The 11,976-nt window shown below is 45.2% G+C and overlaps 1 long non-coding RNA gene across 1 annotated transcript; it reads left to right on the top strand.

Annotated features, from left to right (window-relative positions):
- Window positions 1-506: 506 nt before the first annotated feature.
- LOC140460895 (uncharacterized) lies at window positions 507-5,960 on the top strand. The gene is made up of 3 exons (XR_011954380.1): window positions 507-607; window positions 2,113-2,250; window positions 4,853-5,960. It is a non-coding gene; the product is annotated as an uncharacterized lncRNA (long non-coding RNA).
- Window positions 5,961-11,976: the final 6,016 nt, after the last annotated feature.

The raw sequence follows: 11,976 nt of genomic DNA, 5'->3' as shown, positions 1-11,976 counted from the left end.
CATACAAAAGTTGAGCAGCCATACAGAATGCAAAAGTAATACAATGTCGAATCACAGGGAAAAACAAATTGTGGTTCTACCCTTTTTTTCCTGTTGGCATTTGGACTCTTAACATATGACAGAAACACCAGCATTGAAAAGTGTGGTGCTGGAAAAACACAGCAGGCCAGGCAGCATCCGAGGAGCAGGAGAATCGACGTTTCGGGCATAAGCCCTTCTTCAGGAATTTTATGCCAGAATTTTCAACTCTGGTCTCCAGCATCTGCAGTCCTCACTTTCTCCAAGAAACACCAGCATCCCCCAATGAGCATACTGCGCATGTTTCCCGGTGTCATCAACGCAGTGCACATGCCCACCGGTGTCAGCAAAACACTGGGCATGCTCATTGCTTTCCGCAAAAAAAAGGCGCGCGACCTTCCTTTGATGGCCCAATAGGGAACCGTGGAGGACCAGAACACAACTGGTCCTCCTGCCAATCAGAGCCACCCCATTGTCTGAATGCGGAAGTTGGACCATGAGTTTCTGAAGCTGCTCCTCTTGCTCCTCTCTTTCTGAATCAACATTGAGCTTCACTCAGACCGCAAATTCCTTCCTCTGTCTCAGATCTGTGAGTACGGCACTCTCTTTTCTCGCCCCCTTTGCCATTTCTATTTCTTTCCGGAGTTCAATTGTTGACTGAAAGGAAAGGGATTGAACCCAGGGAGGGGACGGACTATGGAAAAGTGATCGAGGTCTGTGTCTCAATTGGCAAAATAGACAGACAGGAGGCTGGAAGGACACAGCAAATCAGGCAGCATCAAGAGGTGTAGAAGTCGATAATTCGGGTGTAACCCTTCTTCAGGACTGGGGCTAAAGTGGGGATAGGTGAAGATAGGGAGAGGGTCCGGCCTGATTAATCATTGGGTGGAAGAAATCAGGTTGGTGGCAGGAAGGAGTGATAGTGAGGGGCACGGGGCTGAGAAGGGAGTCGGGGGATGGAAAGGGAGGTTATTTGAAATTGGAGAACTCGATGTTGGGTCCTGCAGGCTGTAGGCTGCCAGGGTGGAAGATGGGGTTTGTTCCCTAATTTGCAGTTTTGTTCGTTGTGGCAATAGAGGAAGGCTAAGATGTTCTTGTCAGAAAGGGAGTGGGAAGGGGAATTAAAATCGATGGTGACTGGGAGGTCTGGTCAGCCTCTCGGACCCAGCTGTGATGCTCACCAATCCGTTCCCCAAGTTTACGCTCAGTCTCCCCGAAGTCGAGAAGACCACAATTTACAAACACGTGGCAAATGCAGTATCTCAATGTGAAGTTATAGTCTTTGCTGTGAAAAAAAGCAGAAAGTAGATGTATTGTTTAAATGGTGATACTTTGGGATGTGGAGAAAGTGAGAACTGCAGATGTTGGAGATTAGAATCAAAGTGTGGCGGTGAAAAAGGTGGTAGATCGGGCAGCATCTGAGGATCAGGAGAGTCGACATTTCGGTCCCGAGCACTTCATCAGGAATGATGTGTGGATGGACAAAGGGTCTGATTCTGTGCTGTATGACTCTAATCATCTTCGGGGAGAGCAGAAGTGTGATTGTGAAGGTTGGAGTTTAAGAGGAGCTTTCAAAGATGTTTGCCCTTAATGGGAGCAGAAGAAGTTACAATGAAATCTTGCATTTGTGAGACAGCAACTGAGTGAGTGAGTAAATCCGAGGTTTTGGTGCAAAGTGGGAATTCATTGCACTGTGAGGATGAAGCCCTACCTATTGAGTCATTTCTGCTGGTGAATGAAACCAGGCTGAAGATTAGGAGGAGTAAATTTAGGACAGAGATGAGGAAGAACTGCTTTTCCTGGAGTCGAGTGAATCTATGGAATTCTCTGCCCCAGGAAGCAGTGGAGGCAGCTTCATTAAGTATATTCAAGACACAGTTGGATGGGTTTTTGCATGGTAGGGGAATTTAAAGGTAGTTGGGACAATGCAAGGAGGAGGATCACAGATGATGAATAGATTAGCCATGATCTTAATGAATGGTGGATCAGGTTGGATGGGCCAAATGGCCTTCTCCTGCTTCTATCACTATGTAACTGTAACCCTGCATTTCCCACGGCTAACCCACCTAACCTGCACATCCGTCATCATTATAGGCAATTTAGCATGGCCAATCCAAATCAAGGCCGGTGAGCAGTGAGGTGATGTGGGAAATGAATATTAGAGAAAGGGACAAGGAGAGTAAATGTACCAGCAATCAAAACTGGATTCTAAAGATCACAAAAACTGAAACGGTGAGTGTGAATGTGTGCTGCATTGTAACAAAATTGAATGAATTAACTGCACACATTGAAGTGAATAATTATGGTCTGAGACTCCTTACAGAGACATGTCTTTAGGATGGCAAGGATTAGATTCTGTATATTGAGGGTGTTGTCTAATGGGAAGCTTGGTAAAGGTAGAGGGTTGGCACTGCTCATCAAAGCTCTGATCACATGGTAGTCTGATGTCAGCTCGGGTTTTAGGGCCTGGTTTCTCTGTCCTCTGTTGATCTCCCTGTCCCCAAGGAGTATGATGTCGGTCTGTGCTCAGCTCTGCTGGATTTCTGCTGAAGCTTTGTCCCCTTTTTCACCTTCTGGAACAATAAAGCATTCAGTCAATCAAGCCCCAACCCACCATCTCCCAGTCTGTCAGCCACCCAGGCACAGTGTAATCACAGCAGGGGATCTTACAAGAAAAAGGAAACCAAATTCGAAATGACGAGGTGCTCGTGTTTAATGTTTGTTCATGAGAAAGTAAACCACAAATGGGGCTCTCCCAGGATTCTTATACTATCCTACTTGAGGAATTCTCTCTCCCTTACATCTAACTCTGAGAACCCAGCTATGATTTACAACAATATTTACACCAACAGAAGTAAGGCACCTGTTCTCAAATAGACAGAGATATACAAGATGCGCACATACAAGATCTCTCATGCACACACACACACACACGTGTTCACGGGAGTGAATGCACATTTTCAGAGCTGAGCTCAAGTGTCACTTTTTGTTATAAAACTTTAAGTTCGCTTGATAAGGTGCTTTCCAGGGATTTCTGGGATTTGCATATTAATGACACCTACAACCCATTTGTAAAGATGAAAGACTTAACAATCCAGGTTTGTTCAATGGATCATTTCAGTGACAGGACACTGTCATGTTTTTCTTTCAATTCTGTGTCTTATTATTTTATTCTCCAGAATCACTTGATGAAGGAACAGTGCTCCAAAAACTAGTGCTTCTAAATAAACCTGTTGGACTATAATGTGGTGTTGTGATTTTTAACTTTGTCCAGGTTAGGGGGGGAAATTGCTATGCTAAATTACCCATAGTGCCCAGGGATGTGCAGGTTAGGTGTGATAGTCAGGGAGTAGAGCAACAGGTGAAGGGGAACAGATGTGGGTGGGTTACCCTTCGGAGGGTCAGTGTGGACTCGTCGGGCCGAGTGGCGTGCTTCCACACTGTGGGGATTCTGTGAAGGGAAGGAATTCCTGCAAACTGTGCAGGGCGGTGCAGGCTAGCCAGCCGGCCGGCCGCGCCCCACCCCTTCCTCTCGCCCCTTTTCCCATTCCCTACCCCACCCCTGACCCATTGAAGGCGTCACAACGTGGTAGTGGCCCTGTCAGTTTGCATGAAACTCCCTCCCTCTCAGCAATTCTTCGTCCTGGGAGTGTGTGGGGGGAGTCTGTTCACTTGTGGCAACTGGAGTGAATCCAGGGAGGCAGCAGACTCTGCAAACTCAGGTATGTGTCTTAATTACCCGGGTGAGGAGGGACAGAAGGATGGGGTGGAGCTGTTTTCCCCATCGCGCCAGAGTCTGAGACTTTTATAAAATCATGAGGGGTATGGATAGGGAAAATAGACGAGGTCTTTCCACTGGGATGGGAGAGTCCCAAACGAGAGGGTCATAGGTTCAGGGTGAGGGCACTGGGGAGATGTAAAAGAGACCTCGGGGGCAACTTTATCATGAAGAGGGTGGTGCTTTTATGGAATGAGCTGCCAGAGGAAGTTGTGGGGCTGGTAGAATTCCAACAGTTAAAAGGCATCTGGAGAGGTGTATGAATACAAAGGGTTCAGATGGGTCAGGGCCAAGTGATGGTAAATGCGACTGGTGTCATAGAGATGTGCAGCACAGATACAGACCCTTCGGTCCAACTTGTCCTTGCTGACAAGAGAGACAACCCAATTTAGTCCCAGCTGTCAGCACCCGGCCCATATAGGGGCCAAGTGATGGCAAATGTGACCAGATTAATTTAGGATATCTGGGCATCTTGGGCAGGTTGGACCAAAGGGTCTGTTTCTGCGCTGTGTGACCCTAATCGTCTTCAGTGAAAGCAGAAGTGTGGTTGTGAAGGCTGGACTTTCAGAGCATGTTTTGCCCTGACTGGAGGCAGAAGAGTTTGACTGAAGTGTGTCGGTGTTAATGCCTTGATGTCTCATTTTGCTCCCACCTTCTCGGGGTCATTAACCATTTTGTGTCTGGTCCTTCCTCAAGAAGCTGCATTGCAGGTTCACCCTGAATTGACACACTTTTTTTTTTGCTTCCCAAAATCAGACCTGCTCACTCTCAGCAGGATCCCACTGTTGTGAAAGATATTAACTTTCAGGTGGAGGTATCCAAAATTCAGAGAGATGTCAGTCTTGATGTTTTTGCTTTTTCTGCCCCTGTAAGATCCTGAATCAGCAACTTCAGGAGAATTAGTTAGATCAGAGTGAGAACAGAGGGAAAGGGAGAGTGGGATGGTGCTTTCAATTTTGTGGAACAACAAAAGAATATTGTGCAGAAAGTAGAATTGCCTGTTTTGAATTTCTACCCTACACTGATAGTGATGACTTTTGTAATCTCTTTTTGCAGAGTATTTGAAAATCTGAAGTCAGAAGATTCAAAATCAACAAATGAAGGCCTTATTCCCGACACATTGACTCTCCCGTTCCTCGGATGCTGCCTGACCTGCTGTGATTTTTCCAATGCCACACATTTCGACACTGACTCTCCAGCGTCTGCAGTCCTCACTTTGAGTCAATGTCTGACAGTCACTCAGTGCATTCGGACCGCAACAATTTTCAACTATGAGCCTGTGAGAAGGAGCAAAGCTTTTTGGTTCCTGTTTAGGTACGTTTTCAGCGTCAGTGGGACTGGATGAGAGACCCTACTGTTGCAGCGCACTGAGTGTGGAGCATGTAACCGCTATACAGCCTGGAAAGAGGAATTGACGGCAGGGTGGGGCTGTATGCGTGTTTGTGTGTAACTGAAGCGTTGGCCATGGAGAAACCCGAGGAATCCCACCTTTTGGAGAAACGATGGAAGTGTGATGACTGCGGGAAAAACTTCTGTTTCCCATCTACCCTGGAGACTCATCGGCGCAGCCACACCGGGGAGAGGCCCTTCAGCTGCCCTGAGTGCGGGAAGTGCTTTACCCAGGTCTCCACCCTGCTGACCCACCGGCGGGTCCACACAGGGGAGAGGCCGTTCACCTGCTGTCAGTGCAAGAAGGCTTCCACCTGCTCCTCCGGCCTGCGGAGGCACCAGCGAGTTCACCTGGAGGGGAATTGAAACTGTGATGGCCAAGTTGCATCCTTTACCCGGTCTGGCCTACACATGACTCCAGGTCTACAGCAGTGTGGTTGAATCTACACTGCCCCACCCCTCCTCGCTCGGCAAATGAGAGGGGAGAAACTTACTTGGAGACAGAGTATGGATTGAAATTGCTGAGTGAGGAGGCAACACATCCTCCTGGTTACAGCTGTACCAAGGATCCAATTACAAAGGGACGACTGGGTGCTAACCAATAGTAAAGAACGTGGGGGGGGTGTTGGAGTGTATGTACTTTGACCTTGAGCTGTTTAAAAAGCAGCTCCTTTTTCTCTGCCTTTTTGCAGGAGGGGGTCTGAAGATGTAACAAAGTTGGGTCGCAATAAAGGTTACCTGAATTTACCCCCTGGCTCAGACTCTCATTGAAAGCTTTGAGCTCCAAGAGGTTTTTGTTTTAAAGCTGATCAGTTCTTTCAGCCTCCTGCACTAAGCTTCCAATGTTGTCTGTCAGATGGAGCAGTGAATGAGGAGCCTGTATCATTAGAAATTGTAAGTTTTTCAGGATTGTAGAGTGCATCATTTCATCGTCATTGTAAAGTTTCCTGGCAGCATCGGGAGGTGTGGGCTGTGTTCAATGGAAACGAGGTGGAGGAGCCAGTGGGGGACTGGCCTGGATGAAGTTAAAAATCCCACAACACCAGGTTATAGTCCAACAGGTTTATTTGGAAGCACTAGCTTTTGGAGCGCTGCTCCTTCACCGCGTAGCTGTGGAGCCGGATCAAAAGACACAGAATTGATAGCAAAAGCTCACAGTGTCATGCAACTGAAAGGATATATTGAACAAACCTAGATTGCTGTTAAGTCTTCCATCTTTGAGAATGGATTGCAGGTTTTGGTTCATTAATATGTAAATCCCAGAACATCTTTTAAGTTATGTTCTTGAGATGACTTAAGGTTTTATTTTAGAAAAGGCTGACAGCTCAGACAATGCATTAAAGGTGTGAGGTTCGAGCCTGTCATACCCCAATCTTGGATCAGACTGGTTCTATTTCCAAAGTAGGAATTTATAAAATATTACACAGATTGACTGCCTGCAGTTTCTGCACATTTTGAGCAAAGTAGAATGTATCTGCAAATAATTCTGCCAATTCAAATTCACTTCTTAGAGTTATTTGTGTGTGTGCATGTGAGTTTGTGTGCATGCTTGGTAAAGAGTATAAGCCTGTGAGAGTGTTGGGGGGTGTATGTGTGTGTATATGTATGAGAGAGGTATGAATAAAAGCAAGGGGTTGCATTTTGCTGAAACAAGGAAGGGTGGACCTATACAGGTAGTGGTAGGGCCTTGAGTCTTGTTGGAGAACAGAGACATGGGAGGATTCAGGTGCATAGCTGCATCACTGGGAGACAGGGTGGTCAAGAAGGTGTTTAACACACTTGCCTTCATTGTTCACCCCATTGAGTATCGGGGTTGGGACATCATGTTGAGGTTGTACAGGATGTTGGTGAGGGCACTTGGAGAGGACTGAGTACAGTTCTGGTGGCCCTGTAATAGGAAGAATACTATTAAAGAGGGTTTAATAAAGATTTACCAGGACATTGCCAGAACTGGAGGGGTTGAGTTATAAGGAGAGACTGGGACACTTTTCACTGAAGTGCAGGAGGTTGAGTGGTGATGTCATTGAGATTTATAAAATCATGAAGAGTGGAGGTAAGGTGAATAGCAAAGGGCTCTTCCTTAGTGTAGAGGTGCTCAAAACTAGGAGGTATATTTTTTTAAAGTGAGGGGAGAGAGATTTAAAAGGAGCCTGAGGGACAACGTTTTGGTACAGGGTGGTTTGCATATGGAATTAACTTGCTGAGGAAGTGGTAGATGCGGGGACAATTACAACATTGAAACGACATTTGGATGGGTACATGAATAGAAAGGTTTAGAGGGATATGGGCCAAATGTAAGTAAGTGGGACTAGTTTAGTTTGGGAATCCTGGTCGGCATGGACGAGTTGAACCGAAATGTCTGTTTCTGTGCTGTCTACCTCTCTGAACCAGAAGTGATCTTATTGAAACCAATAGATTTCTGAAAGGGGCTTGACAGGATAGATGCCGATAAAATGCTCCTTTGTGGTGGGAGTCAGAGAATCCCGACAATGTGGAAGCAGGCCATTCGGCCCATCTATTCCACACTGGCCCTCTGAAGAGCATCCCACCCATTCCTAACCCCTTTCCCTGTATTTCCCATGGCTAATCTATCCTAACTTGCACATCCCAGGACACTATGGGTAATTTAGCACTGCCAATCCACCCTAAGCTACACCCTAAAATACAGAAGAGGAAGTGTTGGATGTCTTGAAACATAAAGGTGGATAAATTCCCAGGACTGATCCGGTGTAGCCTTGAGCTCCGTGGGAAGCTAGAGAAGTGATTGCTGGGCCTCTTGCTGAGATATTATCATCAATAGTCACAGGTGAGGTGCCGGAAGACTGGAGCTTGGCCAACATGGTTCCACTGTTTAAGAAGGGTGGTAGTCCAGTAAGTCTGATGGCATTGGTGGGCAAGTTGTTGGAGGGAGTCCTGGGGGACAGGATGTACATGTATTTGGAAAGGCAAGGACTGATTAGGGATAGACAACATGACACTGTGTGTGGGATATCATGTCTCACAAACTTGATTGAATTTTTCTGAAGAAGGAACAAAGAGGATAGATGAGGGCAGAGCTGTAGATGTGATCTATATGGACTTCAGTAAGGCATTCAACAAGGTTCCCCATGGGAGACTGATTAGCAAGGTTAGATCTCACGGAATACAGGGAGAACTAGCCATTTGGATACAGAACTGGCTCAAAGGTAGAAGACAGAGGGTGGTGGTGGAGGGTTGTTTTTCAGACTGGAGGCCTGTGACCAGTGGAGTGCCACAAGGATCGGTGCTGGGCCCTCTACTTTTTGTCATTTATATAAATGATTTGGATGCGAGCATAAGAGGTACAGTTAGTAAGTTTGCAGATGACACCAAAATTGGAGGTGTAGTGAACAGCGAAGAGGGTTACTTCAGATTACAACAGGACCTGGACCAGATGAGCCAATGGGCTGAGAAGTGGCAGATGAAGTTTAATTCAGATAAATGCGAGCTGCTGCATTTTGGGAAAGCAAATCTTAGCAGGACTTATACACTTAATAGTAAGGTCCTAGGGAGTGTTGCTGAACAAAGAGACCTTTGGAGTGCAGGTTCATAGTTGAAAGTGGAGTTGTAGGTAGATAGGATAGTGAAGAAGGCGTTTGGTATGCTTTCCTTTATTGGTCAGGGTATTGAGTACAGAAGTTGGGAGGTCATGTTGCGGCTGTACAGGACATTGGTTAGGCCACTGTTGGAATATTGCGTGCAATTCTGGTCTCCTTTCTATTGGAAAGATGTTGTGAAACTTGAAAGGGTTCAGAAAAGGTTTACAAGGATGTTGCCAGGGTTGGAGGATCTGAGCTACAGGGAGAGGCTGAACAGGCTGGGGCTGTTTTCCCTGGAGTGTCAGAGGCTGAGGGGTGACCTTATAGAGGTTTACAAAATTATGAGGGGCATGGATACGATAAATAGACTAAGTCTTTTCCCTGGGGTCGGGGAGTCCAGAACTAGAGGGCATAGGTTTAGGGTGAGAGGGGAAAGATATAAAAGAGACCAAAGGGGCAATTTTTTCATGCTGAGGGTGGTACGTGCATGGAATGAGCTGCCAGAGGATGTGGTGGAGGCTGGTACAATTGCAACATTTAAGCGGCATTTGGATGGGTATATGAATAGGAAGGGTTTGGAAGGATATGGGCCGGGTGCTGGCAGCTGGGACTAGATTGGATTGGGATATCTGGTCGGCATGGACGGGTTGGACCAAAGGGTCTGTTTCTATGCTGTACATCTCTATGACTCTAAAAGCAAGTTGTAGACAAGTAAAAAGGCCCACCAGGCAAGGAGGTGGTTAACAACCTCAGGGCATCTCTCTTAAACCATGCATCTTGTTTGTTTACAAACTAAACATGCTTCAGCTCTTTTCCTATCTGCTTTCTGGAAATCTGGGTGACACCAGGTTTATAATACAGTATTAACCATTCCCTCCTTGCCCACGTGTGTACAATACTGCACATAATCAATTGAAAAAGGCAGCAGCAAAGAAGGAACACAAAGTAGTCCATCAGGGGTCACCCACATTTCGGTTTGAGTATCGAGGGAGTACCTTATTTGAGGCCATAGTTTGTGCTGCTCAGCAGGGGGCGCACCCTGTGATTTCAGTCCCATACCCAGGCCTGGCATTTCTCTCCCCATATTGTCTCTATCCGGGTTTTGCTGGGGACCCAATGGGACCAGAGGTTTGGGGTGTCAGGCTGCCTGCTTGGCAGCAGCATCCATCTGCTCATTCCTTTGGAGACTGTATCCATTGCCTCAGCATGAGCTGAACATCTTGATAGCTGCCAGATTGATTGGACAAAACAGCATTACTGTTCGTCTGCCCCATGGGGGTTAAAAATCCTCTCCGTTCCCACAAGTCTCTGTAATCATGGGTCACACCAAAACCACAGTGAGAGTTGAAGAGCTCAACCCCCGGGAGGGGTCTCTCAGTTCCGAGATCGGTCAAATGAACACTAGGATTATGGTCTGCTTCAGCAAGGTTTCACACTTTAATTTGTAATGGCCGGGCAAAGATTTGTCCAGCAACACAGATATTAAAAGATTCTGTGTTCCTTGGAGAAACTGTGTGATTAACGTGGAATAAAATATCAATTTTCATATGTTTCTTAAGAGACCATACAGCCTTAATTCTAGAATAATCCAATAAAATGTTATAAAATTACACAATGGAAACAGGTTAACTCAATGACATTTCCTGGGAAATAATGTTGTTTCACACGCATTATCTCCTCATACCTGTGCTTCAAGGTTAGCTAGGATGGTCAGTAATGTCCTATCTAGCTTAATTAGATCCATACAATGAAGAAGGCATTGTTTGCTTAATCTGTAATTCAGTTAGCTCAGGAATGCAGAAATGCAGTTTTTAGCCATTTTAAACACAATGATAATTTGCAGCCTGAAGCCATGTTGTTCTATTACTTTACATTGACATGCCATTTTGTGGTTAAGAAAAGCTCCTGACAACAGCCTAAATCTAGGTATTAGATCCTCATCTGGTGTGGACCTGCTCCGTCACTCAAAACAAAACTCAATTTACAATTTAAAGCCATAAGTGCTATTCTGCTAAATTAATCCAGTTGATTTTTTTCTGTTTAAAAATGTGAAAACCTCGTGAACAGTTCTTCCAGTTAATCACTGGATATTCAAATTTCTCTTCAAAATTAAAGATCATAACAAAACTGGGTGTCATTGTGGAATTTTGAATCTGGAGGGTGTGCTTGTGAAGTTTGAATGAACAATATTTCAAAGTGAATGTTATCGTGTTCATTATTAAGACTTTCTGGAGATGAAAAATTTGCCCTTGTGTGTTTTGCAACATTTAACCAAGGTCAGTTCTATAGAATATGCAGAAAGGTTGATGTGAGAGTTGAGAGCTGGGGCAAACATCAGAAATAATGGAGGCAGGACCACAGCAATTAGAGTTAGAAAGTTAGCCAAAAATATAAAAACAGGAAGGAAAGTTTCATCACTTTGTTAACTTTTTTAAGAAAAGCTAAGTGTTGGTTCTGTAAAAAATGAGTCTGGGGATTCAATAACGGAGGATAAAGAGATGGCAGATGAATTAAAAAGAGCTTGAATCTGTCTTCACTAGAGAGGATACAAGTAACAGCCTGGAACTAGCTGGAAATCAGGAATTGAAAGGGAAGGAGGAACTGAAGACAATTACAATGACCAGGGAAGTAGTACTGAGTAAACTGTTGGAACTACAAGCTCACAAGTCCCAGGGGTCCAAAGGATTTCATTCTAGATCCTTAAAGAAAAACTAGCTGGTGATATAGTTAATGCATTGGTTTTAATTTTCCAAACGTCATTAGTTTCAGGGAAGGTTTCTGTAGATTGGAAAACTCCTTTCTTCAAAAAGGGAGACCGAGAACAGGAAACTGCAGACCATTTACCTTAACATATGCCATCGGGAAAATGTTCAAAGCTATGATTAAAGATGTGATGACAGGGCACTTGTACAAGTTCAAGGTAATCAGGCAGCGTGAATGTGTTTTTGTCAATGGGAAATAATGTTGTAATAATGTTTTGAAGAATTACCTCTCCCACCTGTGACTGAGCTGATAAATCTCATGGACCGACAGGGAATGGAATCCGTTAGCACAGTCCCCGCATTTTTACGACTTCTCTGTCGTTCTGGTGTCCTTTTGGCTCCCTGTTTCTGATGAACAATTGAAACTGTGATCACACTCAGGAAATGTGTGCAGTTACTCTCTGCTGCGAATACTATCATGTTACTTCAGTCTGTGTAACTGGTTACAGCTCCATCCCATAGACAGCTCACT

Source organism: Chiloscyllium punctatum, chromosome 36, assembly GCF_047496795.1.
Source record: "Chiloscyllium punctatum isolate Juve2018m chromosome 36, sChiPun1.3, whole genome shotgun sequence".
NCBI classification, from domain to species: Eukaryota; Metazoa; Chordata; class Chondrichthyes; order Orectolobiformes; family Hemiscylliidae; genus Chiloscyllium; species Chiloscyllium punctatum.
The sequence above is the reverse complement of the archived record's forward strand: the minus strand, read 5'-3'. Positions and strand labels throughout refer to the sequence as shown.